The 24,936-nt window shown below is 33.8% G+C and overlaps 1 long non-coding RNA gene across 1 annotated transcript in view; it reads left to right on the top strand.

Annotated features, from left to right (window-relative positions):
- The first annotated feature begins 11,215 nt into the window (after window positions 1-11,215).
- LOC134472938 (uncharacterized) overlaps window positions 11,216-24,936 on the top strand; it is a 72,878-nt gene continuing 59,157 nt past the window's right edge. Inside the window, exons 1-2 of the long non-coding RNA XR_010042972.1 lie at window positions 11,216-11,265; window positions 11,718-11,782. This is a non-coding gene — a long non-coding RNA (uncharacterized LOC134472938). The remainder of the gene's footprint in view (window positions 11,266-11,717; window positions 11,783-24,936) is intronic.

Genomic DNA, 24,936 nt, shown 5'->3' with positions numbered 1-24,936 from the left:
GTGAGATTCATTTAAAGTCTAATAACGTTACATTCTTCAAAACTAATACCATGGAGACAGTAAAAAGAACAGTGGGATTCCTACATAAGGGACAGAGGTTTTCAGGCAGTGAAATGCTGTTGTGCTATAATGGTAGACATACGTCATTGTTCAGACCTTTAGATTGTTCAAAACTTAACAGTTGACTATAATGCAAAATATCAATTGTGGATAATGATAGTGTATAAATAGATTAGGTTCTATTACAACACTTCCCTTATTCTGTTCAAAAATAATGGTAAAGACAGAGGCTATGGTTGTGTAAAAGCTGGGGTAAATAAGAATTCTCTGTACTATTTGCCCAATTTTGGTGTAAATTTAAAGCTTTTCCCAAAGTAAACTCTAATATGCAAACAAACATATGTAAGGCACTGTGCAGCCTGTGCTGGTATCTATATTTTAAATTTAAAGTAAAAAGTAAACTACAAAATTCTGTTGACCAATTTTGTCTTGGAAAGCATTAAGCTGAAAATATTTTTATTCAGCTAAAATGTTAAAATGTTGGGTTATGTTAGTTTCCGGTTATTTGTAAGCAAAAAAAAATAATAACATGCATTAATAGATAATATTACATCAATGGTTAAAAATTCAGAGTCAGCCAGAGACATAGCTCAGCAGCACAAACAGCTCCCTGGCAAGTGCAAGGTCCTGAGTTCAATCTGTGGTACCAAATAAATAAAGTTAAATTGAATTTTAAAAATTCGGAATTAATTTTTGCAAAGACAAAATCAAAGGTTATGGATGTTTGGTGGATGTTCTGTCTAATCCAGACATTCCACTCACCTTACCAGACTTTGTTAATAATTGGCAATAGTACACCCAGATTCTTCTTGACCATGAGATTTTTTTGGCAATAGTTTTGGACAAAGGCAAGAAGACCTTATATACTTATTAGTATATTTTACAAATTTGTAAATTTAAAATTACTTTAAAATAGTCTGGTAAATAGTAATTTATTATGTCTAGATTATTTGATTTAATGGCTAACTTTAAGTGTAACTAACAATATTTTTCCACACAAAAAAAGTTTCAAGAAGTTGTATTTCTAAAGATAACCAACTATATCCACACTCTCTGCTTTTTCCAATGTGTTTTTCCTTCTCTTTACCCAAAGATGATATCTATTTACCCTACCCTTGAATTTGAGCCTTTTTGAATGATGGAACATTGCTGATTTGCTAGTAACAAACTTCTTTTCGCAATGAACATTTAGAATCCCAAGAAACATCTTGGCTCTAGAGGTTGGTAATCCTCTCTTTCCTTTAGTTGACAAACAGAAGACAAAAGTAAGCTAACTTCTAAGCTTGTGCTTTGAGAGCCTTCACAGCTTAGACGTCATTGTACATCTACCTGCTGGGTTGTGAGAACTAAGAAGTCACATTAGGAGACCCCTGCGTAAGAGGAGGAAGGGCCTTGGCCAAGAACGCCAGCCAAGCTCCCAGTTAGTGGGTAGCCTACAGCCTTGGGAAACAGACCATTTGGGAACTTTCAGCCATACTGTACCTTAAATGACTCTCCAGGAGGTAAAGGACAGCGACAGCATGGGTCACTCCACACAAGTCATGGGAGATAAGCAGTTGTGGTTGTCGCTCTAATTTTTCATTTTTGTGATCATTTGTAATGCAGCAATATAATGGAAGCAGTGAGTCACAAGCAAGTATGCAAAAATAGATTCCTATATATATTAAACTTTGAATGCAGGGAAGGTACTGGAGTTGCAGTCACTACACATATTTGCATCTGTAGATCTTCATTTGCTAGCTGAGCAGTTTTGAACAAATCAATTTCACTTCTTTAATAAATCAGAGATTATAATACCTTATAAAATCTGAGTACTTGCCAAAAGAGGGAATGCAGACACAAAATCTTTTAAACCAAGAAGTCCTACATAAAATACAAAAAATAATTGCTGTGTCAAAGGTAAATCAGCAATCATTATCCTTTTATTAGTCTTTAATTTTAACAACATGTTTGTTTAGGATATAAATTTCCTCAAAGAAGAAGGTAAATGTTGCATTTGATTTTAATAATATATTTTAATACAATTTTTTTGATGTGTACTCCTGGAATAAAAATGTAGCATCAATTTTAACTTATTTGAATACATTAAGGTACCTCATAGAAGCACAAGACACATCCTTTTACGTTTACAAAAATATTTTGTACATGAGACTGCATTTTTCCATGGATTTTTTACTTCCAAAATTTTTAAGTTCCAAAATTTATTTTGTTTTAATTTTAAATTTTCAAGTTATCTTGTTTCGTTCTTTTGCTCTGTGACGTGAGCCACATAAGGAAGATAACTTAGGTAAACAAACACTCAGCTTGTAGGTCTTCCTATGCTTCAGAAAGGAAGTGAATAGTTTGCAGAACACTTTGATAGAAGAGTGAAAAAGAGTGTTGTTTATTTAAAAAACTATAATAGAAATTAAATCAAAAAAGTTGTTTTCTGTTTTTTTTTGTTGCTTTCCTTAGGGAAAATTCCCCCTTTTCCCCCCAATTTCATTAGTAACCAAAAACGTTAGTTCATGTAAAAAGTTTGATTAAAAATTCAATAGGCCTTAAAAAAAGTCTAACCTTCCCGCTTCCATGGCTTCCCATAAAATGATGATAAAACAGATCAAAGGAAAGCCATAGAGTTTTGTGTGTCAGAGTGCATTTCAGAACATAGGAAAAAAATGAAGCTGAGATTTTACTAGATAAAAAGCATTTTGTTCTTTTCATGGTTAGTATAATGCTGGGACATTTTTAAACTTGTTGGAGAAGACCATTAAATTTTACTGCTGAAATCCGAGGGAGAAAATTACACTCATGGGGTCTGAAACAGGTTTGTGTCTAACAGCTTCGACACTATCACACTGATTCTTGTCCCTGCCCTGAAGGGTAGCCTTGAGAAGTGTCTGTTGTCTGGAGTCTAATGTCACAGCAATTAAATTCCCACAGGAAGCAGCCGCTTTAGGAGATGTGATTAGATTGGAGACACGGATGCTTGTTTTGATTTTGAAAATGCATCATCGATCATGGCTACTGATTTGAGCAACAGCTCTTACTGAAGGGAGGTGCAGGCTAAGCTTCTGGCTTTATATTTAACTTCGGTCAAAATGAAGTCTTTCCTTAGCCTGTCAAGACTTCACTCTGATATGTGGCCAATGCCTTTAGCAGATAATTCCAAGGATGTCATATAACCTTTATTTCCCAGAGGTCGTGTTGATATTTTTCTTCTCATTCTGACCTCAGAACAGACCTATTCATTTTACATCTGACATGAGAAACAGAGTAAATCTCATGATTTTTTTCCAGGGCATGTTGGGAATGCTTCTTCTGATGTTATTTTTAATACGTAGCACTACTCTGGAGTGTTCATATCAATATAGTCAATAGTTTATGGCATAACAAAGAAATTCTAAACACTTAAGCCAATCGATTTTTACAAACAAAGGAATAACATTATTACTTCTCAGTAGTTTCCAAGTTAGACAATATAATAATTCTCCGAACACATTTTTCATGGTTTTTACTTTAAGTGTTTAATATTTATCCATATTCTCTGTTTAAAGGTTGCAGAGAATGCCAAGGTTGATAGTACTATTGTGAATTGCAATAAAGGAAATAATCAAGGCCCCAAAACAACCCAAAAGAGAAAAAAAAAAAAAAATAACACCAGAGCATATGATAGGAAAGAAAGAAACTGTGTCAGGTAATCAGACATTCTCCTACACATGTTCCACTCCTAATAAAACACAAACTTGTAGTCAATAGGCAAAGCTGTCTGCAAGGAGCATTTTTGGAATACATTCCTCTTTCCCATGACTTTGCCTCTCGTATGCCAAAGAATATTCTTCATATCCTCCACGCTTTCTCATATGTAAGCATCAAGCCCCCAGACTTACTTATCAAGCTAAATGTGTCTTAGCATAATATTGAATACATTAATATTTTAGTCAGAGAAAGCATCCCCATATGACAGGTATGTTTTGGCTTGTGTTTAGACGTCACCCCAAAGCCTCATGAATTCATAGGAAAGGCTTTTTCAATGGTGGCTGTATCTGGAATGTAGGATGCTAGGATTGATTCATGGCGCAATGCTAGGCTGAAGGACACTAGGATTAAGGGTGCGAGCGCACCTGTCCTAAGTAGTGTGGATAAAATAAAAGGGGCAGACAGATGCTGTTAAGGTCCCTTACTTGCTCTTTATTTGCTGTGTTGTGCTTGTCATGAGCCAGTCTTCTCTGTGGTGCCCCTCTGCCATGCCACCCTGTCTTAGAGTCAACAAATTACGGACTGAACTCTTAAAAACTGTAAGCTAAATAAAGCTCTGCCTCTTTAAGTTTGGGTGTCAGGTACTCTGTCACAGCAATGAGAGAAAAGTAAGTAAGACAAGGTGTCTCTACAAACTGATTTTGCAAATATATCTACTATGCCTATGCCCATAAAGTGAATTGTGAATCCAAGTGATTAACTGACCAATTCTATAAGTGAGGTTAGCTAATGTGAACTGTTAAAAACCCTGTATATATCCCTTAAAACATATTGAGAATGTTCTGTTATTTAAATAGCCAAATTATTTTCAGTTAAGGTTTTTAAATTTATCTTGGAAATAAAAATTTAAAAGGTGGATAAATCCCATTTTTGTTAAAATAAATAATTTTGGGAAGATTTACACATTTTAGTTTTTAATTTTTTATCACATATATGGCTTAAAAATGTTTTTGTCCTTACTTCAGTTGTTTTTTTTTTAACTTTCCTTATTATACTTTTTTTAGAAGATTGTCATTAATCTTCATTAATTGCAATCCAATTTATGGATTTTGTTTTTGTTAGCTGTACTTTTGGGGTTGTAGCAAAAAGTTGTTGCCCAAAGTAGTGTCAAGGGCCTGTTATTATGTCTTTTTAAAATTGCTTTACATTTTCAGAGGTAATTCTGTTTATTTCATGTATATAATTTACATATGAAGATTTATATTCAAATGATGTAAAATCACTTGGCTAAGAGAATAGGGTATCTGGTTAGATTTCTTGAATGAAGACTTATATATTGCAGTTAGATATGAGCATACATACTCAACATTATAATGATCATGAAAATGCAAACGAAAACCCTGATGATACACTACTCCAGACCTGGGAGAATAAGTATTTTCAATAAGACAAGAGGTGACAAGTGTTGGTGAGAATGTGGAGGAAAAGGAATCCCAGTACATACTCAGGAACTAGGGTTCCAAATGTAAATTAGCATCCCACATAGAAAATGTTACCTTAATCAGAAAAGAAAAATTTAATTATCATACAATCTAGCAATCCCAATTCTGGAAAATTCCAAAGGAAATAATATCTATATGTTGAAAGAGTAGCTGTATTTCCAAGTGCATTGTAGAACTATATAAAATAGCCAGAATATGATATGTTAGTCGGCTTTTTATCATTGTGACAAAATATCTAAAGAAAAAGATAAAGCTTGATTTGGCTAATGGTTTCAGAGTTTTCAATCCAAGATCTCTGGTTTCCTTCATTTCTGGGTCTGCAGGGAAGTAGACTATCATGGCCAAGGTGGCATCATAAAGGAAAACTGCCTACCATATAGTAGCCAGGAGAGGAAGGAAGCAACGTATTGTCTTTAATCATCCAGTAAGTGGCCTACTTCTCCAAGTAGGCTTCATCTCATATCAACCCACTCAACTATTGATGAGGTTATCCTTTTAATAGTTCAAGAAGCCTAGCAGGTCTCACTTCAGAACATTGTTATAAAGTCTTCAATACATGGATCTCTGCAGAGAGACTTCATATTTAAATCACAACGCATGGAATGAAACTAGGTGCTCTTTGATGAATGAATAGGTTAAACTATATTTATTGCATATAGGTATGATGGATTATTATAAATCTTTTTAAAATGTGGGAATTCTGTCATTTTTGACAATGTGCATAAACCCAGAGGATATAGTGTTAAGTGAAATAAGCCAGACATAGAGAGACAAACACTGCATGACCTTACACTGCAAAAAGATCACTACAGTCATAGTGGAAGGGATGTGTTCACAAGGGTCTCTATGACCTCTTTTAGCTATTTTCTTATATGAAACATTTTCCTGCCACTAGAACAACATACCTGATACCTATAATGTAAAGGAGGAAGAGGTTTATCTGAACTCAGTGCTTCAGAGAGCTCAGTTCATGCCTTGTCTGTTTCCAAGTTAGAAATGAGGGTGGTGAAAGGCAAAAGTTTGAGAAAATCTGCTCAACCCATAGCAGGCAGAAGGAGAGCGAGAAAGGGGGGAGATCAACCCTCTAAAGTCTGCATGCCCTAAATTTTCCAAACTCCTAGTAATGTGTCCCAAATTCAGCTGCTTATGTACAGCCACAACAGTGACCACATTTCTCCAGTACATATTATAAGTCACTGGTATAAAATATCTAACACATGCAACTTAAAGGAGGAGGTTTATTTTGACTTCAAGATTAACTCCATGGTCCACAGCTTCAAGGCAGAAATGGTTTGGTAAAAAGGCATGGTTGAGGCAAAGTACTCGAAGAGTGCCACCTAGAAGTAAGGAAAGAAGGAGCTGGAGAGGGCAGTGTCCTCTCCAAAGCCACATACTTAGTGGCACCCTCTAACCAGGCCTCACCTTGCAGCAGGACATTTAGCTCTGAACTCATCAATGGATGGATTCACAGATGAACAGAGTCCCTTCATGATCCCATCACTTTCTCAAAGGCCCGCCTTTGCACATAAGAAACAAGAAACTGCAAACTCTAGTAGTTCTTAATCATCTTAGGATATGATGTCTCAAGTCAAAAACCTTCATCAAATATAGGTGTTGAATTAATAAATTAGATGCAGAGGTTTTTGGAAGGGGATTGATACAAGTTTCCTGTTCTCATGTAAATCACACACAGGAACTCACAAACACCTGCTCTTACTCATCAAATGCTACTTCTACTTCACCTCAAATAAACTCTGTTGTAACTGTTTCGATAAATTCTCCTGAACAAAATGTATTTGAAAAATATTTTTTAGGGGCTGGGGTTTTAGCTTAGTGGCATAAGTGCCTGCTTGGCAGGCAAGGTCATGAGTTTGATCCCTGGTTTAAAAAAAAAAAAAAGAAAGAAAGAAAAGAAAACAAAAAAATTAAAGCATGGAATAAGTGGCATTGTTATAGTTAAACCTGAGTACTTGAGTCAATTTGAAACATTAACTATAAACAGGTTACACATGCATAAAAATATAAAAATGCACACACATACAACTGAGCATGGAATTTGATGGTCCTACCTAGAGAATAAATGGTTAAGAATTTTGTCATACATAATTAATAAAATTAGAGTAACATAATTATGATGAAGAGTTGATAGTGTGGAGATTTTTAAGTTCATTAATATTTAAAACGAGAAATACTTTCAAACACATATAAAGGACAGGGGATATAGATCTGTGGCGTAGTACCCGTCTAGTAAGTGTGAGGTCCTGAGTTTGAGTCTCAGTACAAAAAAAACAAAAACAAAACACATATTAAATTGTGCCAGAGTAACTTTTTCCAGAATGTTTTTCAGTATAGTACCCTGGAAAATATTCTCCAACATATCACACACACACACACACACACACACACACACAGAGAGAGAGAGAGAGAGAGAGAGAGAGAGAGAGAGAGAGAGAGAGAGTTCTTTAAGAACTATTAAAAATTCAATTCAAACAATTTAGTTTAGCAGTGTAGTACATTGAATATTTTATATGAGCGCAGCTTTTTGGAGAAAAGGGGAGAATAAAGGTAATGTCTGCTTTCAATAGTGAAGATCATGTAGCAATCAAATTTTCAATGTTCAAGGTATGATCTAGAGGCTTAGGGGAAAATGATTAAGAAATCTCATGTATTAAAATAATTAGACTTCAGTAATATTGTAACTAAAATCTTAATTATGATTTCAGAATCACCTGGCAATACTAAACTGAGATTAGTCTTTCTCTGTGTAGATATATGGCAAATAGATGATAGATAGATAGATAGATAGATAGATAGATAGATAGATAGACAGGCAGATAGCAGACAGACAGCTATCATGTGTCTATACAGAAGTCAAATGACTTTTTGTAGTTTTTTTCAAGTGGGAAAGATGAAAATTTTTATGTCCTGTCTTACTTAACTAGACCCACTTTTACTTTTGATTTGGTTTGATTTGCATTTGTTTTAGTTTTGAGACAGTCTCATAAAATCACAATGTGCCAGGGTTGGCTTGAACTTGTGATCCTTCTGCTTTAGTCTCCCAGAGACTAGCATTACAGTTATGGATCATTGTGCTCATGAACAAGCTTTATAATGTATCACATGAGCTGATTTCCTAACAGAGTGAAGAGAAATGAAGTTACCTTCATACTATTGTGTTTCTCGTTATAAAATGGAAATGCTGATGTTGTTCAGAATCGGTGGTAAATAAAATTCATTCAAATTTAGAGCAAGCAATGACATACTTACTAATAAACTATTATATAATATACATCTGCAGATGCAGGATAATAACTATTTTAAATATCCCAGCACATTTTGCAGAAGTAAAATTGAGTTTTCTCCCCTGGGTTCATGGAGATGATTTTATAGATGAAGCGAAATACCAACGGCTGACAAAGACTCATCCTGTCTCCTATTTTATCGTGGCTCTCGGGGTGTACCTTTGCTTTTAATTGACATGCTTGATGATAATGTCTTCACTCAAATAAAATAATAGTCATAAAATATAGTTCATGGTATATATCAAGTATAACAATGAAGAGAAACTCAGAGGGAAGAAAAAAAAGTTAGAGAAAATGTGGAATATCGTTTTTGGAGTAAATAACACTTAATGGAAGTGCACATGTTTCCATGTAAGGACTGAATCACTAAAAAAATACTGTAAGCTTAAGTACAATCTCAAGATTGTCAGGAGAACTGATTAATTTTGCTCTCGTTCCCATTTTCTCAACAATCTTTGTCTTCAGAGTGGATAAATGCAGTGTCATTCTGGGTTCACTTGGCAATCTTAAAATTGTCACAAGAATGGATTGGGTGCCGTTTCCTCTTCTTGTTACAATCTTTGTCATGAGCTCTCACAGATCTTTTAATGCTTGATATGCTCTCATTCTCATTACATATTCTCATTCCCATAACAAAGATTATAATGAAAGAAGAAAATGTCATAAAATTAATCCATTCTCATAACAGTCTGTAACGAGGGCAGAAAATTGAGCAAAATTAATCCGTTCTCATAACAATCTGAAGATTGTAATGAGAACAGAAAATGGCATGAAATTTATCCTTCTTGTGACAATCTTTAAATTGTAACAGGGCAGGAATGGGATACAAGATTAACAAGCCCTTGGGACAAAAGCTCTAACTAGAGCTGAAAATCATATAAAATTAATTTGGGTGTGTACGTGTACGTGTGTGTGTGTGTGTGTGTGTGTGTGTTTGTGTGTGTGTGTGTGAATGTGTGTGCTTCACAAAGGCCTGAAAGGCTGAATTATAATGCCTGGCTCTGTTGAAATGTCATGTTTAAAATCAGTAGCTATTTCAAATTGCCTTAAAATATTAGAGCCTGACTTTGCTAAGATGGTGAATTGAGATGAATGTGCATGTTCACTGCTCGAATAGACCCTGAGGGGAAAGGATTTAGTTAGGGAGATAGTAACAGAAGTGAAATTTGTTACTGAATTTATGAATAACTAATCTGATAGCCTATAACTTTATTTAAAAATATTCATTTAAAAAGAATAGTAGTATGTAGAGCTTAACATGGAAAGATAATTACTTGACAACAAATCACTGTGCATTTGTAAATTCAGCTAACACATATTTGAGCATATACAACAGTCTACCACTTTGAGGCTATGGAAATAGCCCAATAAATAACAAGGTTCAAATATGCGGGGGTTTGGTTTGTGCTAACATTCTTTGTGATTTATTTAATGCATAATTTCTTTAATTTAGTCATTGGATGAACTGAATTTGTGATTGGTTTCACAATGTTTAATTATAGACATCCTCGATTTCTAAAACAAAAGTAAGACAACACTTGCATAAGGTGCAAATATATTCAAGCAGAATATGAACAACTATTTACCTGCATAATTAAAATAAGAACAAAGTAATGAATTAATGTGCTAATTATTCTTTTATGGACACAAATAGTTTTGCAAAGAATGTATTTTATGAATATTTATTTGTACTTTATTAAAACATGCATTATACAAATAGAATTATGAATATATGCACATTTTATAACAATTACAAACTTTAACAAGTATCAGAGGATTTATTGCAGGTACGTGATAATTTCAAATACTTAAACCTTATCTGTCATTTTAAAGCTATATTAAGAGCTAATAATGAATTGTTACAGCATTAAATATTTCAAAAAACTTTACTTGTATAACCTCAAAATGAAAAAACCCACTTGTAAGATTGTTTTTCCCTTTATAGAGCTCTGTACTTCCAGATATTTCAGAAAACTGCAAGTGTATCAATGAAATTGCAACAAATTATTAGATGCAAAGCTATTTCATGGTATTCACCCAATACTTTAAAAAGAAATATCCATTTGAAAACTTGCTGTTATATATAATTATTTCACTTGTTGAGAATGTATTATTGACCATCAACATTGAATGTATTATTGTCTTAGATATAAAAGACAGTATTTTTAAAAATTGTAGGTGTAGCTTGCCTGTTTAAGTAATAGGCTTAATTTTAGTTGCCACTGTTAGATTTTTCCAATCTGGAGATGAAGTTTGAATAATTTGCTTAGCTAGAGCATCTACTGTATCTCTTGACAAGAAAAATATACAGTTGTAACTAAAATTAAGGATGCATTTTGGATAAAACAATAACATTAGTGAGTAATCAAGAAAGCCTGGACATGGCCTTGGCTCTGTATTTTGAAAAACAAGCAAGGTCTGAACTTAAATTGCCACTCATTTTTTCAACATCCAGAGAGAAGATAAATATAGTGATTCATAGTACTTGTGAAAACCTTCAGAAAGTAAACCTTTTGCTTCATGGAAAAATGAGAAATTTGGGAGGTTGCACTTTTCATCATCAACAAAAGCTATTTTTGCAGACCAAAGAAGAAATGAAAACCTTTTCATTTATTTAGCTGTTCCTGGAAAGGTTGCCAAAGGTCCTATCATGAAAGACCTAAAGGAAGAGCTGTTCATAGAAAGCTTTTAAAGAACAAACATCATAAGCACAGATTCATACGGTAGGTGGAATATTGTCGGAAGGTACAGGGGGCCAAAGCACCAGGATACGATCCCAGAAAGAGGAGACTCTTCTCTGTACTTTTTCCATTGTTCTTTTTTATACTGAGCTATAGGTATGTTCCATTTCAAGTACAGTTCGTGAAAATCCATGTTTTCAAAAATGAGTAATAATTCCCTTTGAGTCTATTTTTATTAAATACTATACTGCAAACTAGTTTTATAAAGTATATTTTTCACTTAATTGAAAGAGTTTATTCTAGTTATTTTTCTTAACCTTTTAAATGTTATTTTAACTAATACATGCAAACATGAAAGTAGCATGTATTTATGGGTTAACCTGTGATATTTTGACACATGTATGCACTGTGTAATGTTTAACTTGGGTTGAATATTTCTATCTCCTCAAAATATCATCATGTCTTTATAGAGACAAGTTTCAATATTTTTCTAGATCTTTGGAGTATGCAGTGCATTATCGTTATCGGTATCTTAGTTCAGTCCGTTGCACAATACCAGGTAAGAGTTTGCTTCTCTCTGCTTATATTTCAGTAACCACTGAACAAGATCTCTCCACCTTTCCTCCATCCCCTACTTCCCATGGCCTCTGCTAAAAACTGTACTCTTCTAATTCCCAGTGCAATAAATGCCATTGTCAAAATGAGTATTCATCAAGGTAGACACAATAGATTGTATCTATGTGGTTTGTCAAGTCTTTCAAGCTGAAATTGCTGAGAGATGTTACTAAATAAAACCATAGACTGTTGAGTTGCAATAATGGCCAGTGTGGCATGGGAAAAGTGATACACCTCTTGGGGTACATGAAGGGTTTTATTATATTGTTTTGTTATTCAAAATGTGGCAGGTGATGACTTAGTAGAAAGCTAAGAAAATGAACAGAGAGTAAAAACCTCAGCAGAGCATGAGGGTTAAAGTAGAATTTTGGACTTGATTAAAATCATTGATACTTTGTTTATAGAAAAATAATTTCCCAGGTGATATCTAAAAACTTGCAAGTATTTTATGTCGTAGGTGGATATGTTCACACATATAACATGGAAAAAGCTAATAAAGGAAAAAAGAAAGCAAAATGAGCAAACATTCATCTATTTCACTTATTGTATTTGTTTTTCTCCATCTTATTTATTTATTTACTTATTTTTGTCTTATGAGACGGGGCTCCACTGTGTGGTTCAAGCTGGCTTTGGACTCACATTGTAACCTTGGCTTGGCCTCAGACTTGAAGCCCTTCTCCTGACTGAGCCTCCCAAGCACTGGAATTACAGATGTGTGCCCTCACTTGGCTTCACTTCTTCATTTTAAAAGTAAATTTCTCCCATATAACAGTTATTGTCCACATCTGAGTATTTTGACTATGCTCCAATATTCTGCTTTCCACTGATATTTCTTCCCCTGCATTTAGTATTCAATGGTAAAGAATTTTCACCGGAAATGACAATTTTAAATGGACTACTTCTGATTTATTATTCAAAACTACTTTGAAAACATGGGATTTTCTGTAGAATATTTATCGCAGAAATAAAGGAGGCCACTGGAGCTGAAATGGAATAAGCAACGGAGAAAAGAAGGGTTATAGGACCCCATAGGTGGCAGGGACGAGTTAATTACATAGATGCTGTATGAATTAGTCTTTCATTCCTAGTGAAGAAAGGAAATGCTGCTGAATTTGAAGGGTGAGAAAATCTGGCTTATGTACTGAGAAAGTTACTGTGGATGTTGAGTTTAACATGAGCATAGAGGGAGGCACAATAGGAAAGCAATAAGGAGATTATGATGAGTACCACCTTACACTAGGTACAGGCTCATGCCAGCGTAGCGGCAGCCCAGGTGTGATAAATGTCAGGCTGGAGGGAAGAGTCATCGCGGCTGCTTGATGTACTGGACACAGTTTAAAAAAAAAAAAAAAAAAAAAAAAACCTATGAGAATCAATATTTACTCCAGATTTTTTCCCAAATTATGTCTTCCATGTTTCTACTTTTCTTGTCTGTCATCCCCTGCAGGCTGGCATTTGACCTTCGTTCCGCCCTCTCTGGGTTGCACAATGATTGCTGTCCTTTCAAACATCACAAGCTCACATGAAAACAGAACTGTCATCCCTCCTGTGACTCCCGCGTGAAAGGAGGGCTTGTGGTCCAAGGGGCTCCTCCAGCCTTTAACCACATTTATTTCTCTCTCAAGCTTGAGGATTCCAAAGTCCGTCATCAGCAAGAGGAAAGCAGTTAGCACCATAGGAGGGTTCTATCTGTACAAAGAAGCTGGAAGTATTATTCCAGCAACCAGTAATTCCTGTGACAAGCAAGTCATGTGTTCAGTTAATACATTAAAGACTACTGCATTGTTTTCTCTGGCTCTAGTATTCTGTGGCACGGAATTCAGTACACACACGTAGTTGTTACCCAGTGATTCATCTACTCCTGTTTGACATGTAATTGATCAGATATAAACTGAAAAGCAATTGAGGAAAGGCTCTTTCAATGTGGCAATAGTACTTCTCTCACTAAAATCCTTTACAGTGGAGTATGTTTTTCATTTCTTTTTAACGTGAACTAGCTACTGATTCTTCAATGGAAAATTGTTCTTCCTTTTCTTCCCTGTGACTGTATTCTGGCTGAAACGTAAACTAAATGAGATCATGAAGAGATGCACCTCTTCTGAAGCTGAGGTTTCCTTAGTTTGAATACAGTGATGTGAGTTTGCTAACAAATAGTTTCCTCACTTTTTCAGAACATCAACTTAGTTGAACTTTTAGCTGTGGTTGGTAATTCAAAAGGGAAGACATTTAGAAACTAAAAGAGCTAGTTACTAATTACGAAGAATAATGACGATAATAATGCTAACTAGTAGAAAATGAGATTCATTCTGATATATATATATATGTATAATTCTCATATATATGTATATATAATTTTACTCAGGATTAAACTTTAGTATGGAGTCCCATTCCAGTCCACCTCTTTTTAATTATTTATTAATTTGTTTATTTTTTAAGATAGGCATTTGTGAAATCATTAAGATGCCTCAATAACCCATGTTTGGCTCAAACTTCCAATTTTCCTTCCTCAGACTCCAAGAGTGCTGAGAGTTGCTAGTTTTAAATTACGTGTACTTACTCAGTCCTCACACCCAATCTGCATGGGATCACACGCAAAGGATAGGAAAACAGCTCACAATCCCACAGATAGTATGCAAAAATTTTACTGAAACAGAATTATTGAGCCTAGTATATTACTGCATTTCTTCAGTAAATGTTGTCTTACCAAATTTTATCCATGTAGGCATACAGATATAATACCAGACATTGACTAGGGCACTGAATAGGTAATTTTGGAAATTTCCCCCGTTACCCAAGGACCCCTTCCTCTTGGCATTGCTCCTGCCCTTCTTTATTGCTTAGGCAGAAGGGAACATTGTTCTAAAGCTACAGAGCTACAGACACACAGATCTCTCACCTCGTCTGTGTGTAGGAAGGTCTCATGTTATCCATCTCTATATAAACTTTGTAAACAAATAATGTGGGCTTTCTACAGTGGGAGTTATAATCCTTGGAAAACACAGTCCGTTCTCTTCTTTTGCCCTGTATCTAGAATTAAGCTAAGTTTATGTCCCTGCCTCTCCTTTCTCTTTAGATAATGTTCTTGTGCTGCATCACTGTGTTCAAGTATAACAATGACATTTTTCAGAGACCTAATGCAGTAAGACCCTGGCTCTGGGGCAGAAAACTGTCTGAATCTCAGGCCTTTCTTTTTCTTTTTTTCTTCATCTTCTTTTTAGTTTGCTTTACTTTTTTTTTTTCCTTTTTTTGAGACAAGGTGTCACTGTGTATTTCAGGCTGGCCCTGAGTTGGTGGCAATTCTACCTCTGCCTCCATAGCGCTGGGGTTACAGGCACGCACCATCACACATGGCATTTCATGCATTTTGAATTCTATTTATTAATATCCTTCATGAAATGATGCTTGGATTTATGATTTATGAATTTTTGAGCAGGGATATGTGGACTTTATATTAAGTATCTACACATTTCAAAATATAATTTTATGATCTCTATAAAAACAAGCACATATGTTCAACCAGTGAAATTACTGTATAATTCCTAAGAACACTAAAAGTATATAATGATTCCATACTATGTCTTAGATAGTATAGGTAATCTCCCCAGGATTTCACAGATAATCTGTCACTTTACGCTGCTGCTTTATTTTAAGAAGAAAGATACAGGTGACACAGATTGTCCCCCAACGTGAATGGAGAGAAAAATGCTTTGTTTAGACATACCAGAAAAATACCACTTTATATGTAGACACTTATTAGCCTTTATTTCAGACATTTTGGCAATTGTAGCCTGTCATTTCTGACAGCTGTTTCTTATAAGCAAAGCCTGTCCTGAAAAATAATTCTGAGTCTTAATAGCTCTGAGATTTCATGTAATGCTTTATACAAGAAAAGAAAATAAACATGTTATAAAACCAAAGAGAGGAAGGATAAAATCCTGGAAGAATTGAGGTGACTCACAATTTAGGAAAAAAATAAATGAAAAGGGATCATTTGTATTTGAATCTCCAGGTGACTTTAGGTTTTCTATAAAGCCAGAGCTAGAACAAAAATATCCCAATGTTTAATTGCTTGTTTTTTATCTAAAAAAATGACAGAATTCAGATTGTTAGAATAGCTAGCTCTAAACTATTTGGACTGAATAATATTTTTGATACACTTCTATTATTAATGCACTATATTTTGTAGAATTTTGTTGAACATTTGAACAAAATTTGTTCTAGTACTTTGTTTTATAAAACTATTAAATGATCATATTAATAAAATAATTATGTAGGTGCATACTCTGTTCATTTATTTATATATATATATGTATATATAGCATTGTATATATATATATTGTATATAGCATATATACAATATATATATATATTGTATATATATGTATATATATATATATTGTATATAGCATATGTATATATATATATACATATATATATATATATATTTGATATAATAAAGAAATTATTTTCTATCCAGCCATGTGTCCTCAGGAGTCAGTGAGTAATTTTATCTCTTCTTGGTACAGTGGAAATCTAGTTTACTTCAAAGTCATCTTTATCAATGATGAGGCATTTTAAATTTTTATAAAATGAGGCAATGAATTTAATGCTTAAGTTTTAAATATGTTACATCTAGAAATCATAACTATGATGTTATTTTCTCCAGTCATTTATAATTTGTTTTAAATGGGAGGGGAAAGACATTCTACATTAGCTGTAAATAATTAAAATATTCAGGTGAGTATAAATCACTTGCAGTGATAGCTTAGTGTTTGTCTTGTTTTGACTTAAACCAATCAAAAATTTACAAAGAGGAAGATATAAGCCATGACTAACATACTCAGCTGATTGCATTTCTTCATTTTGTTTCTTTTCTATTCTGTTTTTTGTTTTGTTTTGTTTTGTTTTTTAAACCAGGAATTGAACTCATGATTTCACGCTTTCCAGGCAGGCACTGTGCCGCTGAGCTATATCCCAGACCTTAGTTTCTCTTTTTTTAATTTTTATTTTTTGATGCATTAATAAATATGTCCAAAATATCTTTTTTTCCACTTACCTTAACTGTCATTTCATTCTGAGCAGCTCATTCTGGGTTGTTCTTCCTGGATCATAAGAAAGGTTGATGGAGTGTCACATCTTTTCTTACCTGATTCCCTTCCCTGTGCTAGATATCTCAGCCTGTGAGTGAAAATCAGGGCTGAAGCCTGCCTTAAGAGTATACTCAACAGGTGTACTAGTCTTCTACTTTGTTTTATGAACAACATAGGCATTTTATTAAAACATTATACAGTTATTCTTTAAGAGTATTCAAAATGCACAAGGGCTTTTAAAGCAATGCTAAGACACCTTACCAAAGCATTCAGTGTAACACTAAAAATGAATTACATAAATGATTACATTTAGTATTATCAGAGAAGACTCAGGAGTTGCATTTGAAAATTTATATTTCTTTCTTTTTTTTATTTAAAAGAAAAAAACCAGTATAAGGGTATAAGTAATACAGAATTACAAAAAAATTCGGTAAGAAATCACTAGTTAATAGATTACATATAGTCATCTTAGAAATAGTTGTTCAAGTTACAGGATTAAGGCATACAAAGTGGATATTCAAACAGTGAGACTGCAAACAGTTGTGTTCAATGATCGAAGATCTATATTTCAAAAGCGTAAGTTTTATTGTCTACTTTAACACTTCTTTAGCTTGAAAATCATATGACATTTTAAGAAATAGGGCTTTAATAAATAAAATAATGTGGCATTTAATTTGTGTATTTATGACCTAAAAATTAAAGAATTAGAAAAAAAATATTTGGGATTCCTTAAATCATTGTTGAGGTTTAACTTGTGAATTAAAATGATAAACCACAAGACACCATATTCACCTCCAGATTGGGGCCAGCAAACCCAACAAAGAGAGAGATGAAAACACAAACGACAGAGAGTAACTTTGCAGGGAACTCCAGCGAAGTGAAGTCCCAAACTGACTACTAACACCCAGATTTATTAAGGAACAAAAGCAAGCATTCTGCCAAGTACAGGCGTTTGCTTCAAGTTAGCTAGGCATGGTGACAATTTGGCTAAATTATTCATTTTTATCTGACTGTTCTCTGGGAAGGTTCCCTGTGTCTGTATAAGGCCTATCTGTGCTGGAGCAAAACATCCCTTGTTCAAAATGACCCAGCTTCTCAGAGTTTGCAGTCTTCCACCCGGCCAGTCAACACCCAGACACTGACACTGGGTCTGGCAAGGAACTTCACACCCAGTGGGGGATAAGTGGGAATTCAGTTTTAGCTTCTCTTCATGGAGCTCCTCTGTAGTTACAGATGTTCCTACTTAACTTCACGTTTCACGTTCTAGTTTGCCTAAGTAAGTTTCCTTCTGAAATAAATTCCCCTAAAGTATCTAAGTCATATCAAATTATGTTTTAAACATAATGCAGAAATATATAGATTGAAAGTATGGTCTTAAATCCTCAGAACATATTATTCACTGGTGTAAGAACATGACACATGGTATCCACATAAATGGAATACCTAGTTTCTTGTAAGTTTTTAACATAATGTATCACTCGGACAAGCTAAGTGTTAACTATGATAAAAAAAAATAAAGGTATATAAAAAGTTATTGTTCCTACTAATGCTGCACAAAAACAGGAGATTTATTCTTTGTTATGCTTTTTGTGGGTTAGGAATTTAGGAATGTCCTGATAGATCAAGTCCCTTAATAATGTAGCTACTTGGGCCTGGGGATTTAGCTCAGCGGCATAAGCGCCTGCCTTGCAAGCAGGCAGTCGTGAGTTCGATCCCTGGTACCAATAAAAAGGAAAAAGACCAAAAAAAAAAAAAAAAAAAAAAAAAATGTAGCTACTATGAGCCTCAGGCAGGAAAATTATACATTTGAACCCCATCTTGGCAACTAATTATTAAAACAAACAACATCAAACAAATAAATAAAACAAAAGTTCTGGGGATGTTGTTTTGTGCAAAGGCCTTGGGTTCAATTCCCAATACTAGAACAAGCAAAACAGAAACAATTGCAGTGAGATGACGGGAGCTCACATAATACTAGAGGCTTGCCAGACGTCTCTTTTTGTGCTTTTTGGGTTTATCCATGTGATCTCTCCTTCTGGGATTTCTCTAGCTTTTCTCAAAAGCAAGACTGAGCAAGACCTTATGTAACACAGCTTTAGAAAGCAGAGGACTTCATTTTTACCTTCCTTTTGGTTGAATCCATTATAAATATATACATCCCATCAGTATGTACTGTGATCATTCATCATGGTTTTGCCGAAGCTCTTCTGATGTTAACACTGAAAGTTCCACGTTCTGGGATGCCCAGAGCAGTTGGTAACCCTAGTTTGAGTTAGCAGAATCATTTAAACTTCATAAATTCCTTCAGCAATGTTCATCAGTCCTTTATAATTCTTAATTTTATGTTCTGTACGGTAAAACTTTGTTTTTAATAAATCATAAATTTTCCAGAGTAGTATTCTAGAAGAGAGATGGTTTTGCTTGCACAATTAGTCTTCTTTTCTATCTTAATTAATTTTTGTGTTATGGTGTAAAGGAGTTAAGATTAATTTGTCTTTCATGTAATTCACTGAAAAGATCATTTCCCACAGCAAATCGCAGCAAAGTCTGCACATTCAATCAATTATATGTGGCACAGGTAAATATATTGGACACCCCGGAGCACTATCACACTATCACACTATCACACTGTCAAAAGTGTTGTGCCTTCAACTTCGAAAGTGAAAGTCCTCTACCATTCTGCTTCGTTTTTTTTTAATTGCCTGAGTTATTCTAAGTTCTTTGCATTTCCATGTGGCTCTTACAAGGTTGGTGTAAATTCAAACAGTCTTGTAGGGTTGTGCTGAATCTACACACCCATTTACTTCTGTGCATACCCTGTTTTTCCATTCACTAATGTGGATTAACTGCTCATTGACCTTGATCTTGAATTTCTGTCTGTAATTCTGTGTAGTTTCCAGTTTTTAAGTATTATTTACTTTACATTATATATTTTCCAGACATTATGTATCTTTTCAGAAAATTGTAATTGACATTTCAGTTTCACTTTATTTTTCATTACTGTAAATAAAATATTGCACATACACATACACACACACATATATGCACACACATAATTTTGTACATTTTATGTATGTTTTGCAAACTTTCTACATTTATTATTACCAATATTCTTTAATTACATGCTTATATTCTTTGTGTACAATTTAAATGTCATCATCTAAAACAAGTTCCGTTTCTTCCAATCACAATTTTTCTTACATCAATTTAGTAGCTCGAATTGTCAGTCAAATTAAATAGTAACATGATAGCAATATTCAATTATTCTTCAGCAAAGTTTATATACAGAAAATTTTCCAGAATCTCAGTCATAATAAGAAAGTTCTATTTGTAGATTAAATGAGAATATTTAAAATAATGTTGATTTTTTAGCAAATAATTTTTCTGCATAATTTCTTCTGTTGTGTCGAGGCAGTAAGTTAAAATGCATATTTGTCCTTAAATAGACCTCACTTCAGTACCAGTTATTAACTATGTAATGTGATCATCATTCTTTGTTCCTGTTATATTCATTTCAGTATCAGTATTGATAATTAAACTCACAAAAAATTTTCTACTACAAATAATCTAGATGTTCTCACTTATGCTCATCAATTACATCAAGTTTTTCAAATAGTTATCCTTTGGTTTTATGTGATTTTCAACTCTGCTTATTTCTATTCTTTGATATTTTCTTGGCTTTCACAAATTATTTTGCTTTATCTTTGCTTTCGACTGGTTTTTTATCAATTGCAAATTTATTTTAACAATTTATTGCTCTGATTGTATAATTTTGAAGTTATAGGTTTCCATAAAAATATTGTTTTATCTACCTTGTACATGTTTTAGGTGCTACATCTATTATTTATTATTACTTACTTAAAATACATCTTACTTTGTGCAGCTTTCCTCTTCCTCCATCTCTATCCACTTCCTCCTCTGTCTCCGTCTCTTGTCTCTGTCTCTCTGTCTGTCTTTCTCTCTCTTATTAACTTATAGTTGACTTGTAGCTTCCTTAATTTGCAGACATCTTCACTGGTATACAAAATCAACATTCTACTAGTGAATTTTAATGTGACTATTCACCCTTAATTAAAGTTTTTAATGGCTACTCATAGGATCTACTTTAGTAAATGTTCTATGTGGGCTTTTAAAATAACTTTTTTCCCCTACAAACTATGAGCACAGTCACCCATAAGTATCTATCAAAATAAATTATAATTACATTGTCCACATTTTGTTTAATGAGTATTTTTATGATTTTATTCCTTTTTGTTACCAGAGATGTATTTGTCAGGATGTCCAGATGGGATTATTGATTTGGTCTCTTCCTCCCCCTTTGCAATTCTTTAGGCTTCCTTTGTATATTTTGAACTGATATAATTTCATGACAATACAAATGATATTCTCTTATTGATTAAGCCATTCAGTTCGATGAAATACCTTCTTTGTGTCCTGTGAACTTCTTGCCTTCAGAGTATTTTCTGTAATATTCAATGAGAGCAGTATGAACAGACCTGTCTTCAGCTCTGCAGTGCCCTCATGCTATATATTTGCTTTTAGCTGAAATGTGCCTGACAACAAAAGTAATTTCTTTGTGTCTATATGCATATATGTGTATATAATACCAATTTAAGTTATAAACCTATTCACTTATTATCTCTAGCCAATCTGGTAATGTTTATTCTAAATGGATTTTGTACAATTTAGTTTTAATATTATTAGAGGTTAAAGTTGTATTCCACATTGTAGTTATTTTCAATTTGCCCAACAAGTTCTCTCTTGTTTTCTATTTGATATCTATTGAATTTTACATCATTTTTAGATGTTGTATAATTGCAAAACAAAATAATAGATTAACAATTGTTAATATATTGTATATTATATATCTTCACAGTAGTTGCACAGATTATAAGATACAGGCATGGAAAAATAAACAAAAGCCAAATATCCTTCTCTTTGAAGAACTAACAGAGATTAGTGGTATAAGTATCTATCTTGTGGATTAATAAGTGCACTTTGGTCTACAGAATGACAGTAACTAACAGAATGTTTGCTCCTATTTCCTTTTTTTACTCCATTAGTTATTGCTTTTATTGGATCAAAGTACTCTTATTAACAGATCTTTTTGTGAAGCAATGTGTTACCCACTTCAAAGTGATGCTATACTCAAACTCCACATACTCTCCAAATTTAGGTATTCTAATAGTTTCTTTTATTTTATGCATTACATTATCTAACAAACTATTCTTGCTATTGAGATCAACCAATATTTGTTTTATTCTATTTTCTCTTGAATTGAAGTTTTGATTTAATTTATTGATAAAGTCCTTAATTTCAGCCAGTCGTAGGTTGAATATAAGGAATGAATTTGGATTCTTATTTTCACTGGTTTCAAATATATTTTGAAATAGTTTCCATTTTTTTCATATTTTTAAAAAATGTGTTAACCTTTACTTTAGGACATTTTTGTCTGCTGAAACCGATATGCAGATTTGTTCTTGTCCAGGTGCTATTGCCTTAAAATAACCAATAATTATTTACTCATTCATTTTATATATTATGTATTACAAAGTCATGGAAATGTTATTTATTCATTTATTTATTTTGTTTTTTTGAGACAGGGTCTCCATAGGCAGTTCAGGCTGGCCTTGAACTCACTTTGTAGCTCAGGCTAATCTCGAACTTGCAAGGATCCTCCTTCCTCAGCCTCCCAAGTGCTGGGATTACAGGCGTGCACCATCACGCAAGGCCTGGAAGTGTTACTGAGATCTAAAATTTATTACCTTATTTCCTGTCATGTACTTAAAATTCCTAGGTATGTTGACAAAATAAAAACTGATATTTGCCAATGTAGGTCTACTTCTATATTCCTAAATTGAGAATATTACTCCTTGTGTGTGATTTTCATTCATGTTCATAATCTTTCTGATGTTTTACCAGGGAAGAACTCCAAGATAGGCACTAATGTCCTTTTATTCTGGCTGGGCTTCATCTCCAGACTATATCTTTTAGATTTATTTTGTTTCTCAAATCTTTGTACTCTCTCTGGTCTTGAAATACCTATATTCTACTGAGAATATGAAGACAGCACAGCTTTGCTTCTCTGGTGTCTTCTCCCAGGACCTGTGCTACTGAATATTACAGACTTGCACAGTGTCATTATTCAACATCTTTCACTTTTATCCAGTCAGTTCTCATCTCTTCTTTCTTCTTGAGCTTTTTCTACACATTGCTATTTTTTGGGCAATTTTTTCAAAGAGAAGGATGGTGAATGTTTGCCTCATCTTCTGTGCTGATCTCTCATTTATTATAAAGTTAAATTTATTATTATGCAATGCATAAACAGAATTGCTTTCTACATTAAGGATAATTTTTTAAAAGATTTAGATCTAATATGTACCCCAAATTTTCACCTATTCAGAGGGGATTTTGGAAGGTGAATGGGGCACATGTTATCCTCTTCAATGGGTTAATTCACTACTGAGCTCTTCGCTGAAGTGGGTGCTAGGAAGGAGGGCCCCATTAGAATGGGCAGGTCATTTCACTGGAAGTGACTGAAAGGGTGACTTTTTTGCCCACTGCTCCTTCCTACTCTTTCTCCTGCTGTGCTTCCTGGCTACTGCATAGCAAATAACATTTTTCAGCCACACCTTTCTGTCAATGCATTTCTGCCTGGGAAGACGGTCAACTCCTGGCTGAAAGCTCTGAAACCATAAGCCAAGTAAACGTCTGTTCCTTCAAGTTGTGGGTGTTAAGTGTTTTGTCCTAATGAAGCAAAGGTAACAATGCATGATTATTACTGAGTTTTATTTACGGGGAGACTCAGCCTGTACCAGATGCCTTATCATTAATGGAAGTAGAAGTTGTCTGCGAGAAAGTAAAGAAAGATTTTCTTCTTTATCTAGATTTTATCTAGATCACAATCAGACAGAACTTCCAAACTAGCTGCTTTATTTTTATCAAGTATCAATAAATCACATGCATCAACTTTCAATGATCCAGAGGCAAACTCCTCACATTTTGTTGGAATAATCCAATTCATTTATGCGTTAAAAAGTCTTACAAACATAGTTTATTATAAGTAATGGATATACAAATAAGTCAACTGTACATTTTAGAACAAGGATGAAACACAAGTAAACAATTTCTTCAGTTTCTCAAAAAAAACAAACAAACAAACAAACAAACAAACCTGAAACCGCTCAGTTAACTACCTAGAAACAGAAATTCACATTACAGCCTGCCTGTGGTTCGAATAAGCTCCCATCCAGCTCTTCAGTTCTGTTTACCTGACATGGTGATGTTCCGTTTCTTTATGGTTTTCATACAAAAAAACTGTCTACATGCACTGTAAGTCAGTGTGGATTCAAATGATACACTTTACAATTCAAAGAAGGATATATTTGAAAGCTTTTAGAAATGATACACATTGGAAGAGATAGATGTGTTTAGTTTGGTGTAACCATTAAATAAAGCACACTTATTCTGCTTTTAAGGACCACTGCTTTAATGACTGTTCAGATTTAGGACCCACTGCTTGGGTTTTGTTTGCACAGTACACCTTGTTTATACAGTACCGTAATTTTTACTGATTTTACTATATGGTATAGTATTATAGTTTTATGTTCTATTAAACACTGAAGTACTGCATGTAAGAATTACACAAATAAAAGCAAAGTTACCAGTGAGTTTCCTTTGGCCATTTCTTTTTTGTTCTGAACACTGTAAAGTGCATAGTACATAAAATTCCTCATAGCTCCCAATTCATGCAACAACTTATTCACAGGAACAGAATCTGGTCATTTAATGACAAGTGCCTGCATATATGTATCAAAGTACTATTTGGTACTCCTTGATATCTATAATTTTTTTATTTTTAATGTATCAGTTAGAAACTTAAAAAAAAAAAAAAAAACCTTTAAAACCAAAAAGGAAAGGAATCAAGAAATAAAACAGAAGAGAAGAGAATGAAAAAGGAATCAAGATATATTATGCACGTGTACCAACTCCTCACAAAGTATGTAAA

Source organism: Cavia porcellus, unplaced genomic scaffold (assembly GCF_034190915.1).
Source record: "Cavia porcellus strain 051 isolate PalLab524CR breed Dunkin Hartley unplaced genomic scaffold, mCavPor4.1 scaffold_2, whole genome shotgun sequence".
NCBI lineage: Eukaryota > Metazoa > Chordata > Mammalia > Rodentia > Caviidae > Cavia > Cavia porcellus.
This window is presented reverse-complemented; position numbering and strand designations above follow the sequence as displayed.